The sequence below is a fragment of the Myotis nattereri genome (genome assembly GCF_964212035.1).
Source record: "Myotis nattereri genome assembly, chromosome: 4".
Lineage (NCBI taxonomy): Eukaryota > Metazoa > Chordata > Mammalia > Chiroptera > Vespertilionidae > Myotis > Myotis nattereri.
The window spans coordinates 100,823,006-100,837,244 of NC_138079.1; the positions used below are offsets into that span (position 1 = coordinate 100,823,006).

General features: G+C 47.3%; 2 pseudogenes across 2 annotated transcripts; both read left to right on the forward strand.

Annotated features, from left to right (window-relative positions):
- Positions 1-773: 773 nt before the first annotated feature.
- On the forward strand, positions 774-1,726 carry LOC308517827 (actin, cytoplasmic 2-like; annotated as a pseudogene). Its single transcript has one exon. The product of its transcript is annotated as an actin, cytoplasmic 2-like (transcript).
- Positions 1,727-2,210: 484 nt separating this feature from the next.
- LOC308518560 (akirin-2-like) lies at positions 2,211-7,233 on the forward strand (annotated as a pseudogene). Its single transcript has 2 exons — positions 2,211-2,240; positions 6,612-7,233. The product of its transcript is annotated as an akirin-2-like (transcript).
- Positions 7,234-14,239: the final 7,006 nt, after the last annotated feature.

Here is a 14,239-nt window from a genome sequence, read left to right on the forward strand (position 1 = left end):
GTCCTTGCCTTTTGCCCCAGAAACCCCACTTCTAGAACTTTACCTTGGAGATATACTCCCAACAATATGAAAATACATATGTACTTGGTTGCTCATTGCAGCAGGGGAGCTATTTAGATGCTCATACATAAAATAGTGGTTGAATAAAAGTTCTTCCACACACCTCTGTGAATTGAGGTGGTGTGGCTTCCAGGATATAAAGCTAAGTGAAACAGGCAAAGTGGGAAAGAATATCTATAGTGTGCTATTTTTGTATAAGAAACAAGGAGAATTAAGAAAATATACATTTTAAAGAAACCTAGGAAGGAAAAAGCAGAGAGAACTGAGATTGGTTACCAGAAGGCAGTGGGCAGGAATCCAAGGGCAGGATGGAGGGGACAGGGGAGAAGATACTTCTCTGAATATACCTTTTTGTACAGACCTGCCTTTTGGAACCATGCCATTTTTCTACGTATTTGAAAAAGTAAGTAAAATCTCCAAAATGGGAGGAACGAGTCCTAAAATTTAATACAAACAGAACCAAAGCACATTTCCAATGAATAACAAACACACTTGTTCTCACTCGCTGCAGCGGGCCCACACTCCGCCCGCAGCTTTGCTCTGTGCTATTGCATTCTCCGAGACGACTGTTGTCTCCTCCTCCAGTCGCCATGGAAGAAGAGATGTCATCAACCATGGCTATGGCCTGTGCTGAGCTGGCTTTGCTGGGGATGATTCCACCCCTCCCCCAGCTGTGTTTCCTTCCATTGCCAGATGCCCCCAACACCAGCATCATGGTGGGCATGGGGCAGAAGACAGCTATATGGGCAACAAGGCCCAGAGTAAGCACAGTATCCTCACCGTCTTGGATGACATGAAGATGGAGAAGATTTGGCACCACACCTTCTACAACGAGCTGCTTGTGGCCCCCGAGGAACATCTTGTGCTGCCGACCGAGGTTCCCCTGAGCCCCAAGGCCAACCATGAGAAGATGACTCAGATCATGTCCGAGACCTTTAACACCCAGGCCATGTACATGGCCATCCAGGCGGTGCTGTCCCTGAATGCCTCTGGCTGCACCACTGATATTGTTATGGGCTCTGGGGGTGGGGGTCACCCACACTATGCCCAGCAAGGAGGTCTACTCCCCCCCCATTCTATCCTGTGTCTGGACCTAGCTGGCTGGGGCCTGGCCAACTATCTCACTGAAGATCTTCATGGGGTGTGGCTACACCTTTACCACCGCAGTGAATGGGAAATCATGTGTAACATCAAGGAGAAGCTCTGCTACGTAGCCCCGGACTTGGAGCAGGAGATGGCCACTGCAGTGTCCGCCGCATCCTGGAGAAGAGCTACGAGCCCGAGGGGCAGGTGATCATCATCAGCGAGCGGTTCCAGTGTCCGGAGGCACTCTTTCAGCCCTCCTTCCTGGGTATGGCGTCCCGTGGCATCCAAGAGACCACATTCAACTCTATCACGAAGTGTAATGTTGACATCCGGAAGGACATGTATGCCAACACAATGTTGTCTGTAGGGCCGCCATGTACCCCAGCATTGCCGACAGGATGCAGAAGGAGATCACAGCCCTGGCTGTGATCAAGATCAAGATCATTGCCCTGCCGAAGAACAAGTACTCGATGTGGATCGATGATTCCATTCTGGCCTCACTGTACACCTTCCAGCAGATGTGGATCAGCAAGAGTATGACAAGTTGGGCCTGTCCGTTGTCCACTGTAAATGCTTCTAAACATACCGCAGGCAGATGAGTAGCATTTGCTGCATGAGTTGATCAAGTCTGAGTTTGCCCTAGCAAATGTATACACCTCAGGCTGGCCTCATGGAACTGGAATAAGCCTTTGAAAAGAAATTGTCCTTGAAGCTTGTATCTGATCTTGTATTCAAGTTAACTGTTCCCTTGGTACATGTTTTAAGACCCTGTACATATCTATGATTTTTAAAAATATATATTTTTATTGATTTCAGAGAGGAAGGGAGAGAGAGAGAGATAGAAACATCACTGATGAGAGAGAATCATTGATCGGCTGCCTCCTGTACACCCGCTACTGGGGCTCGAGCTCACAACCCAGGCATGTGCCCTTGACTGGAATCGAACCTGGGACCCTTCATTCCATAGGCCAACACTCTATCCACTGAGCCAAACCGGTTAGGGCCATATTTATGATTTAAACCCCTGCATATGTGGTTGGTCACTTGGTGGCCGAAACGAAAACATGATTGTGCAAGAGAAATCCAGCGTCTTGGTGAGAAGTGGGGAGACCACGCATTCCTGATTTGTTCAGGGTACTAACCTGCAGAAGCTGCCTATTCCAGGATTTCTTTGTGTTTTTTATTTGAATATATTTTATTGATTTTTTTACAGAGAGGAAGGGAGAAGGATAAAGAGTTAGAAACATCGATGAGAGAGAAACATCGATTAGCTGCCTCCTGCACACCCCCCACTGGGGATGTGCCCGCAACAAAGGTACATGCCCTTGACCGGAATCAAACCCGGGACCCTTCAGTCTGCAGGCCGACGCTCTAGCCACTGAGCCAAACCGGTTAGGGCAATTCCAGGATTTCTTTAGAGCAGGCATGGGCAAACTACGGCCCGCGGGCCGGATCCGGCCTGTTTGAAATGAATAAAACAAAACAAAACAAAAGACCGTACCCTTTTATGTAATGATGTTTACTTTGAATTTATATTAGTTCACACAAACACTCCATCCATGCTTTTGTTCCGGCCCTCCGGTCCAGTTTAAGAACCCATTGTGGCCCTCAAGTAAAAAAGTTTGCCCACCCCTGCTTTAGAGGCTGGCATGAGTCCTGAACCAGCTGTCATTTCTGTCCTGCCAGTCTGATGGTGTTGGGAGAGTTTGAGGCTTGGAAAGTTTCTATCTCTCTATCCCTCTCCTTTACTCTCTCTCTAAAAATCAATGAAAATACAGGTTTTTTAAAAAGGTTTAACTGTTAGGGAATCAATTACACATTGAGAATGACTAATCTTATTGTGGGAAGCCGCCTATTATCTTCACTAGCAGAGAGGTGTGGACAAGGAGCCAGAAGGCTGGTGACCCTGGAGCCCTGGCAAAGGTCAGGGCAATGCACCCACTGTTTAGTCCAGACAATGGTAGCTGAAGCAACTTCCCACCAGATAGTCATGGAAATCCTTACTGATAAGAAAGCCTGTCTGTTACTGGAAAATGCCTGCCTAAGGGCTATAGGTGTATCCCAAACTGAATAAAAGTCTGGCTAGGCCTGAGCACAAGCGGAGTCCTCCCTCTTGCGTTCAGCTCCCACCTGGCCCCCCAATTTCCAAATTATTATTTCTTGTCTCATCTCTGTCATTTGCTCGCAGCCCTTCTCCAGAGCCGGAACCCTGAACCACGCGGGACATGGGTCATTCACATCTTATGATGACCTCAAAAATAGTATTTCACGCTTTATTACTGTGTCACTTCACTAAATAGGAAATTTAGTTTCTAAAAACTCTTATCTGTTTTTTTATTTTACTGGCTTGAAAGGCAGAGTCCTGTTTTGAGAATTACATGTTGTAATATAATCACAAATAAGTTAATGGTTCAAAAACAAATGATAGTACTTTATAAAAGGAGCAAGACAAGAAAAAAAAAAAAGGAGCAAGACCGTTTTCATTAGGTTGTGACACCAGGCTAAGAGGGCTTAGGGTTGGAAAGCAAGGAGTGTGGGTAGTGCATGGGCTCAGGTATAAATCTGCTTATGCTCTAGAGCAGTGGTTCTCAACCTTCCTAATGCCGCGACCTGTGCTAGGGTGAGAGACTGCAGCATGGAAGGGTTACAGAATGTGCTAAGGGGAGGAAATGGGACATGAGAAATTGAATGTGCTGGGAGGGGGGGACTGACGTATGGAGGATTGTGTCAAGGTTAGGAACCATAGAAGAAAAATTGCTAGATTGTCTTAGAAAAGCAATGTGTTATGATATGCTCCAGCCAGGTGTGACTCTGTTTACCCCCCTTTGTGCTTATGAACTTTCTGTGAACTTCTAAGGAACAGCTAATGGAATGCTTTGTATTTTTTTTCTAACACTGATTTGCTATAAAGGATCATACTGCACCCTTGATCTCTGCCACATGCTCCGAAGCTCCCAGAGGGGGAGATAGGCGCTGTGGTCAGCTGGCCAGCTTAATAAAGGCTCTTAAATTTAAATTCTGAGTCGGTGGTCTATCTCGTTGAGCCAACCCATAACAGACCCTTTAATACAGTTCCTCATGTTGTGGTGACCCCCAATGTCATTGTTACAAATTGAACATAATTAAAGCGCAGTGATGATCACAAAAACAATATGTAATTATATATGTGTTTTCCGATGGTCTTAGGCGACCCCTGTGAAAGGGTCGTTCGACTCCCAAAGGGGTCGCGACCCACAGGTTGAGAACCGCTGCTCTAGACGAAGGGATCTAGAGAACCTAGACCTATTTTCCTTTCTTAGCTGATGTTTTCCTGCCAGAATACCTAGGATGCTTGTTTCTTGCCTTAAGTTGGAAAACAATTTGCATTTTCACCTCTAAATTTATTCATCTTTTTTTAAAAAAACCTGATGCTTTTTAAAAAATACATTTTTATTGATTTCAGAGAGGAGGAGAGGAGATACATAGAAACATCGATGAGAGCGATACATCCATAGGCTGCCTCTCACACGCCTCCTACTGGGGATCAAGCCCACAACCTGGGCATGTGTCCTGACTGGGAATCAAATCTGGGACCTCTTGGTTCATGGGACTACGTTCAATCCACTGAATTACATCAGCTGGGCAATTCATCCTTTTAATTTATGTAAAATTTTTGTGCACAATTCTCAATTCTTTTTTTTTTAAATATATTTTATTGATTTTTCACAGAGAGAAAGGGAGAGAGACAGAGAGTCAGAAACATCGATGAGAGAGAAACATCGATCAGCTGCCTCCTGCACATCTCCTACGGGGGATGTGCCCGCAACCAGGGCACACGCCCCTGACCGGAATCGAACCCGGGACCCTTGAGTCCCCAGGCCGACACTCTATCCACTGAGCCAAACCTGTTCAGCCTCAATTCTTTAAGAGATAACAAGTACTGTCATGTGAGAACATTAGGCTCCAAGAACAAGAGAAGAATAAAGTGCTGCAGTAAAAAAAGAGACACATACTTAAGGGTGAGAAAAAAAATAAAACCAATGAACTTAGGTAACTTTTGAATATAGTATTTAGAGCACATGCCTTCAGGTTAAAGACAAAAAGAACTCTAAACAAATATTAAACGCTACTCGGTAGGCGTTTTTCCCCATCGGCATGAATGAACAATTTGAGGTTACTTTTTGGAATTCTAGAATTGAGCAAATATGTAAATATACAGTATTGTGGAAATGAAAGCCAAGTTCCTCATGGTTGGAGAATGGAGTTACAAATATGGAGAGGGGATGCCTGGCCGGCGTGGCTCAGTTGGTTGGTTTTGTCCCGTGCACCAAAAGGTTGCCAGTTCAAGTCCTGTTCAAGGCACATGCCCAGATTTTGGGCTCAGTCCCCAGTAGGGGGCATGCAGGAGGCAGCTGATCAATGTTTTGTTCACACTGATCTTTCTCTTCCTCTCCTTTACCCTCTAAAACTCAATTTTAGGAACCTGGCTGAGAACCTCGCTACGCTGATCACTGATCGACTGAACGCTGCCTCCCTGTCATTCCTTCTTTGGCTGACTCCGTCCATCCACACCTTTGGGAACCCCTGGACCTGCTGGGGCTGGACCCCAACATCTGGCGCCCAGCGTGGGGCACGAACCCACGACCCTGAGATTAGGAGTCTCCTGCTCTACAGACTGAGCCAACCGGCCGCGTGCCAGCCTCACACCCCACGGGGCTGGCATCCACTGACTGCCGCAGGGAGCCCGTTTCGGCGCAGAGCTCGAGCGGCCGGCGGGGGCGCCCGCAGCCTCTCCCCGGGATCCGCGCCTTTGGAGGTGGGAGAGCCGCCCTGCCGCGGCTGGTGTGGGCTGGGGACACCGCCCCTCCCGCTTTCGCCCCGGCCGGCCCCGGCCCCTGCCCCTGCCCCTGCCCCGGCCCCGGCCCCTGCCCCTGCCCCTGCCCCTGCCCCTGCCCCTGGCCCTGCCCCTGCGCCTGCCCCTGCCCCTGCCCCTGCGCCTGCCCCTGCCCCTGCTCCGGCCCCTGCCCCTGCCCGGGCCCCTGCCCCTGCCCCTGCGCCTGCCCCTGCGCCTGCCCCTGCGCCTGCCCCTGCGCCTGCCCCTGCCCCTGCGCCTGCCCCTGCCCCTGCCCCTGCCCCTGCCCCTGCCCCTGCCCCTGCCCCGGCCCCTGCCCCTGCGCCTGCCCCTGCCCCTGCCCCTGCCCCTGCCCCTGCGCCTGCCCCTGCCCCTGCCACTGCCCCTGCCCCTGCCCCTGCGCCTGCCCCTGCCCCTGCGCCTGCGCCTGCCCCTGCCCCTGCTCCGGCCCCTGCCCCTGCCCCTGCCCCTGCCCCTGCCCCTGCCCCTGCGCCTGCCCCTGCCCCTGCGCCTGCGCCTGCCCCTGCCCCTGCCCCTGCCCCTGCCCCTGCCCCTGCTCCGGCCCCTGCCCCTGCCCCTGCCCCTGCCCCTGCCGCGGGGGGACGGCCTCCCCACCCCCCTGTCTGCTCCGGAGCCCGCGGGTCAGCCGCTCTGGGAGTCCCCGCCCCCCCGTTTCCTCCTCCTCCCGGCCCCCCTCTCCACCCCCGGAGCCCCCGGCCGTGGCGTGCGGGGCCCTCTGAAAAGGACTCTGGGTTTCGACCCGCTGCTGAGCCCGGCGTCCCGGAGGCGGCGGCCATGTGCGCCATTGTCCGCCCCACCTCGGCCGCCGCTCCGCAGAAGCACCTCCGAATGGAGCCGCCCCCTCGGCGACGTCTCACCCGCCTCCCCACAGAGCAAATCCTGTACCACGTAAAACAAGAGTATGAACGCCCGCAGAAGAGAAGACATTTAGAAACTTGTCTTCAGCAGACGGTTGCATGTTGTGCTTCGGATGCACAGCCACATGCATCTCCTCCGTGGACCCGCCTCGCCAGGGACCTCACCTGCAACAGCCTCACCTTCAAAGCAAGAAGAGCCCTTACCCGACGGCCGGTCGGCGTGATCTGTGAACGCTTGTGGAAAGAACGGGAAGTTCGAGAAGGTATGAAGAGATACTGAACACAAACCTTGCAGAACAATACGATGCATTTGTGAAGTTTACGCATGATCAAATAATGCGACGACACGGAGAACAGCCTGCTAGTTATGGTTCATGAATCACATTTTCTGCATTTGCGGGCTGCCTTGTTCCTTGTTGAATTGTTGCAAGCGGTCCCAATTATGACATGCAGCAATGCGAACACCCCCCTGTGAATACAGGTTATTTCAAGCTTTCGTCAGTGACCACTACTCTTAGGCAGCAACTGGTTTTGGAAATCCCTACCTTGTACAGTAGGAAAAACAACCTCCCTTACAGAGGTTAAACAGATGGTCCAGGGACGTATCAGGATTTCCTTTCTCGCCTCATACAGGCAGTCAAGAGAGTAATCACTAATGAAGAGGCAGCCGATATCCTACTTAAACAACTGGCTTTTGAAAATGCTAATAATACCTGTCAGGCTTTATGAAGGCCGATTCGCAGAACGGGAACTATAAATGATTTTATAAAACAGTGTGCTGATGTAAGTCCAGCATTTATACAGGGTGTAGCGATAGCTGCAGCCCTCAAGGGGGAGACATACCCTCAATATGTACAGGGCATAGGACACGCCAGCAATAATACAGATAATAAAAGAAATATGAACTGCTAAAAAAATAAAACTCAATTTTAAAATATTTAAAAAATATATATGGAACCCTAGCCTGTTTGGCTCAGTGGATAGAGCATCGGCCTGCGGACCAAACGGTCCCGGGTTCGATTCCAGTCAAGAGCACATACCACAGTTGTAGGCTCCTCCCCAGCCCAGGCCCTGGTCAGGGTGTGTGCAGGAGGCAATCAATTGATGTATTTCTCTCACATTGATATTTCTGTCTTTCCGTCTCTTTAAAACTCAATCAATGGAAAAATATCTCAGGTGGGGATAAAAAAAGAAAGATATACAGAGAGGGGAGATAGAAAGAACCCTATAGCATTACACTGGAATTGGAGATATCAGTATAAACTCACGGATGTATACATTTCACCCATTTCCCAGCTCTATCCTCCAAGAGGGCACCACAATAACTATAAGTACACTTAGTACCCAGCTCTTGGTTTCTAACTACATTTTCCACTAAACTCTTTTTTTTTTTAATGTTAATAGTGATCCTCTTTGAGTGGTGTTTATTTATTTATTTACTTTTAATTTTTATTTATTTCAGAGAGGAAGGGAGAGGGAGAGATAGAAACAGCAATGATGAGAGAGAATCATTGATTGGCTGCCTCCTGCATGCCCCTTCCTGGGGATTGAGCCTGCAACCTGGGCATGTGTCCTTGACTGGAATCGAACCTGGGACCCTTCAGTCTGTAGGCCGACACTCTATCCATTGAGCCAAACAGGCTAGGGCTCCACTAAACATTTAAAAAACAACTACAAAGTGTCAACTAGAAGTTTTATAGCAGAGGAAACCTGGTTGATCAATCAAAGTCAGCCTTGGCAGTAATGAAACTATCGGGCAGTATATACCTCTTCACATTATACACCGAGAACTCAGCATCACTTCCGTAGTCTTCCTGCCTAAAAAGTGAATGGCCTAAATCTAAGTACGATGAAACTGAAACTGATACTCTATAAAATAAATGGCCTGTACTCTTCAAGATGACAATGTCAAAACAACGACAACGAAGAAAACAACGAAAACAAAATGACAATGATTATAATAGCTAGGAACTATTTCAGATTAAAGGAGTTTAAAGAATAAATGCAAACCTTGTATGATTTTGAATTTTCTTTTGCTATAAAGAATATTATCAGGACAATTGATAACACCTTGATAAGGTCTGTAGATAATAGTATCATTTCAGGGTTACTTTCCTGATTTTGAACACTGTTCTGTGGCTATATAAGGGAATTCGTTGTTGTTCCCATAGGAAAAGGAGAATAATACCTACCCCATGGGGTTGTCAAGAGCATTAAATGCACTGATTCACATACAGAATTTAGCATAAAATATTTAGTAAATATAGAGAAAATACCACTGGGAATTTGGTTACAAGAAAGGGTCTCACTGGAGGTGGTATGGTAAAAAAAACCACCATCCTATACCTTCAACTTCAGAAATACCAGCTTAGGTGCAGAAAGACAAAGGCTCTGCCACTATGGATATATTAAAACACACACACACACACACACACACACACACACACACACACAAAACCCCCACAATATGTCTGCCAGGAAGGAATCGTAGTTAACTGGGCACAGTCTGATAACTGAAGTCAAGTTGCCATCGTTGACAGAGGCCTGTCATGCACACTGCATTTTAGGGAAAAGCTACAGACTGAACCTTTAGATTTCTGTACTGTGCTCCTAACACCAACCCTTATAGGAGTTTCTGGTATTGTCTTTTAACCAGTGAGCTAAGAGCTGCACTGCTATTTCTTCATTTGCATCTTTATGAACCAATCAGAGCAACTCCATAATGACCAATCAGAACATGTGATTCTAACCAATCCGGAGAGTGCTATTTGGACCAGTCAGACTATGCAAATTTGAACTCCTCATTTTCTTTCGTTTTTTTAAAAATATATTTTATTGATTTTTTACAGAGAGGAAGGGAGAGAGATAGAGAGAGTTAGAAACATCGATGGGAGAGAAACATCGATCAGCTGCCTCCTGCACATCCCCCATTGGGGATGTGCCCGCAACCCAGGTACATGCCCCCGACCGGAATCAAACCCGGACCCTTCAGTCCGCAGGCCGACACTCTATCCACTGAGCCAAACCGGTTTTGGCAATAAAATATATATATATTTTTTAAAAGTGGACTATGGAGCTCAGTTAGTTAGAGCATGACGCAACATGTCAAGGTGTGGTTTGATCTCTAGTCAGGGAACATATAAGTATCAACCAATGAATGCATAAATAAGTGGAACAATAATGGATGTTTTTCTCTCCCCCCTTCCTCTCTCTAAAAATCAATAAATTAAATAAAATATATAAAAAGCAGCCTCTCCACACAGGGTGTGCGCTCAGTTGGTTGAGCACCATCGCAGGTTCCATTCCAGGTCAGGGCACAAGCTGGGTTACAGACTGTATCACCAGTAGGGGGCATGCCAGATTCATATTTCTTTCTCATTGATTTTTTCATCTCTCTCTCCTCCCTTTCTCTCTCTAAAATCAATTAAAAATATTATACACACACACACACACACACACACACACACTAGTGGCCTGGTGCATGAAATTTGTGCACATTAAAAGGGAATTAATTAGAGGAAACATTTTAATATTGCTATTTGCCCTTTCTCTATAATAGAAGTGTCAGAGATGAAAGAAAATTAATAAAATGTATATGAAAATCTACCTCCTGTCAGAGTCTGGGGCACGCTGCGGGACCCAGACTCAAGTCCCCGCCCACCTGCATGCATCTCGAAATCATGTGAGACCCAGACCCAGCCGGCCCCACCCCCATTGGGTGAGATCCAGACCCAGCTGGCACCACCCATGTCAAGCCCTGCCGGGCAGGGGGGTGCAGGCTCAGGTCCCCCAGCCCAGCACCGGGGCAGGAGGCATGGCCTGAGGTTCCTGTTCAAGCCCCAACAGGTGGGAGGTGTGGCCTCAGGTCCCACATCAAACCCTGCTGTGCCAGGAGCGTGGCCTCAGGTCCCACACCCCAGCCCGGCGCCACACAGCCTCAGGTTCCTGCTGATCACTTGTTATGGCTCGTTATAGGGATCCCACCTCTGCTGTGGGCACAGCCATCTTCTGTTATGGGAACCCTGCCTCCTCTGTGGGCGCAGCCATCTTGTGATGGCATATTGGGGGTCCATTTGCATATTATCATTTTATTATATAGGCTATACACCTCTTCCATTTATATAAAAACCCTGGGTGTAACATCACAACCAGAGGCTTGACCAACTGGAAGGAAGTCAGTCCTGCAGAGGTTGTCTTGGAAACGGCTGCACCTTCCCTGAGCTGTTTCCCAGGAGGGCGAGGTTTGAGGCAGGAACCGGCCCTCGGAGCGTGGAGGCATATCTTTATAAAGTTTTAATACATTATATTAGAGGTCGTGGTGGTACTGTTTTACCCACAGAGTCTACAGGAATTGCTGCACATTTACTTTTCAGTGGAAGGGCCTTTCATTCCCAATATAAATTACCCATTCCACTAAATGAAACTTCAATTTCTAGACTCGATATAAACAGTGAAGTTGCTAAAACTATTAAAAAGGCCCAACTTCTCATTATTAATGAATGCACCATGGCATCCAGTCATGCTATAAACGCCATAGACAGATTACTAAGAGAAATTTAAATGTTATATTTGGTGGGAAAGTTCTCCTTCTTGGAGGGGATTTTCAACAAAGTCTCAATATTGTACCACATGCTATGCGATTGGCCATAGTACAAGTTTAAAGTACTGCAGTGTTTGGGGATGTTTCAGAAAGTTGTCTCTTACAACAAATACAAGATCAGAGGATTCTGCTTATAGTGGATGGTTAGTAAAACTTGGAGATGGCAAATTTGATAGCAGTTTTCATTTAGGAATGGATATTATTAAAATCCCCTGTGAAATGATTTGTAATGGATCTATTATTGAAGCTACCTTTGGAAATACTATATCTATAGATAATATTAAAACTATATCTGAACGTGCAATTCTTTGTCCAAAAAATGAGCACGTTCAAAAAGTAAATGAAGAAATTTTGGATATACTCGATGGAGATGTTCACACATATTTGAGAGGTGATTCCATTGATTCCACAGATGATGCTGAAAAGGAAAAATTTCCCATTGAATTTCTTAATAGTATTACTCCTTTGGGAATGCCGTGTCATAAATTAAAATTGAACGTGGGTGCAATCATCATGCTATTGAGAAATCTTAATAGTAAATGGGGTCTTTGCAATGGTACCAGATTTATTATCAAAAGATTGTGACCTAACATTATCGAAGCTGAAGTATTAACAGGATCTGCAGAGGGAGAGGTTGTTCTGATTTCAAGAATTAATTTGTCCCCATCTGGCACTGGCCTCCCATTTAAATTGATTCAATGACAGTTCCCCGTGATGCCAGCATTTGTGATGACTATTAATAAATCACAAAGACAAACTCTAGACAGAGTAGGCATATTCCTACCTGAACCCTTTTTCACACATGTTCAGTTATATGTTGCTTTCTCTCGAGTTCGAAGAGCATGTGACATTAAAGTTCTAAATACTTCAGCACAAAGGAAATTAGTCAAGCACTCTGAAAGTGTTTTCACTCAATGTGGTGTACAGGGAGATATTAGAATAAGTTTAATCACTTTATCAGTCATTGTTTGCATCACTGTTGTTTTTTAAAAAATATATTTTATTGATTTTTTTACAGAGAGGAAGGGAGAGGGATAGAGAGTTAGAAACATTGATGAGAGAGAAACATCAATCAGCTGTCTCCTGCACACCTCCTACTAGGGATGTGCCCGCAACCAAGGTACATGCCCTTGACCGGAATCGAACCTGGGACCTTCCAGTCTGCAGGCTGACGCTCTATCCACTGAGCCAAACTGGTTAGGGCCACTGTTGTTTTTATATCATGTTTTTGTTGTTTTCATATCATGTTTTTGTCATTTTTATATCATGCCTCTGTTGTTGTTATATCCTTTTGTTACTCTTTATTTATTAATGCATTTATATATTATTTTCATATACATTTTACTAATTTCCTTTCATCTCTCACACTTCTATTATAGAGAAAGGGCAAATAGCAATATTAAAATATTTTCGCTAATTAATTTCCTTTTAGTGTGCACGAATTTTGTGCACCGGGCTACTAGCATATATATATATATATATATAAATGCCTCTTGTAGAAACCCAAAGTACACCCCACTTTGTCTCTAAGGGGGTACTTTAGGTTTCCACCCGAGGCTTCATTTCCTGAGTTTGCAAACTATTCTCTTGAATAGTTTTTCCTTTTTCCATACTCCCAATTTGGGGCTTTTGTCACTATCAGCTTGGGGGTAGTGAACTTTGCCACAAGGTATTCCATTGGTGGGTCCAGCTCATGGAAGCAGTATGCGAGGTGCCCGGATTCAAGGAGGCGGGTACACCAGCGCTTGGGCCCTGTAAGCTCCTGCAGAAAACGGTGGGTCCCCCAGTTCCAGTGTCTGAGGTGAGTCTATCCTTACAAAGGCAGGTTAACAGGAATGCTTAGCAACATCAAATACAACTCCTCCCATTCAAAACCGCCGCCATGAAGTAACTACCATGTGCTGGGTATTGTTGAAGGTGCGAGGCAGCCTCTCACCCCAAGGATCACGGTCACCGAGTGTGAGCCCAAGGTTGACGTCAGGGCAAGTGAGTGGCACCTGGCGACACATGTCGGCCTGGCTGAGCAGTTCAGCTTCTTTCAGCTCTGCTCTGAGACTGGCAGGATCTCAGGCTCAAAAGGAAAAGGTGCTTAAATTAACAGGAGACATTCTGTAAAGGTGGGAAAAATGTAGGGGTGTTTGTAACGTTTTTTGCCCTGCTTTGTTTGTATATCACACTGTTGCCTGGCCGCTTCACCTGGAGCTAAAAGAAAATTATTTCCCGGGATAGAGGACCCGATTCTGCTTTTCTGCAACCGTGAAAGCTGCGAGCTGGATGGGCTTTCGCCTCAGGCCCTGGGGTCCCGTGGGAGCCCGCTGGCTGAGGGCTGAGGGGATTTTCCCCAGGTGCGGTCGCAAGGCCGAGTGCGGCAGCGCCAGTGCCAGCGACACACGAAGCCCGCGGTCACAGAGAAGCAGCAGGGTCACCGGACTCGGGGCCATCGCCTTCCAATTTGGGGAGACAAAATGGCGGCCATGCCCAGGGCCGAAACTACAAACGGGTTCCGGGCTACGCTAGAACCACAACTCCCAGAATGCTCTCGGTCGAACTCGGAGTCCGTGGAACGTTCCAGCGTCGCTCGATGTGGGCACTAGCCCCTGTGTTCTTCTCCCCTTCGTAATACGTTGCCCCTCCCTAGCCCGTCATCGCACTGGCCAACGGGACTCGTAGTTCTTCGGCTACATAATTGAACGGCCCTCGGGCCTAAGAAACTACACTTCCGGGTGGGTTTCGGCGCCTGCGCACAAGGCCGCGGTGCGTACTACGGCGCCCGGCGGGTACTGC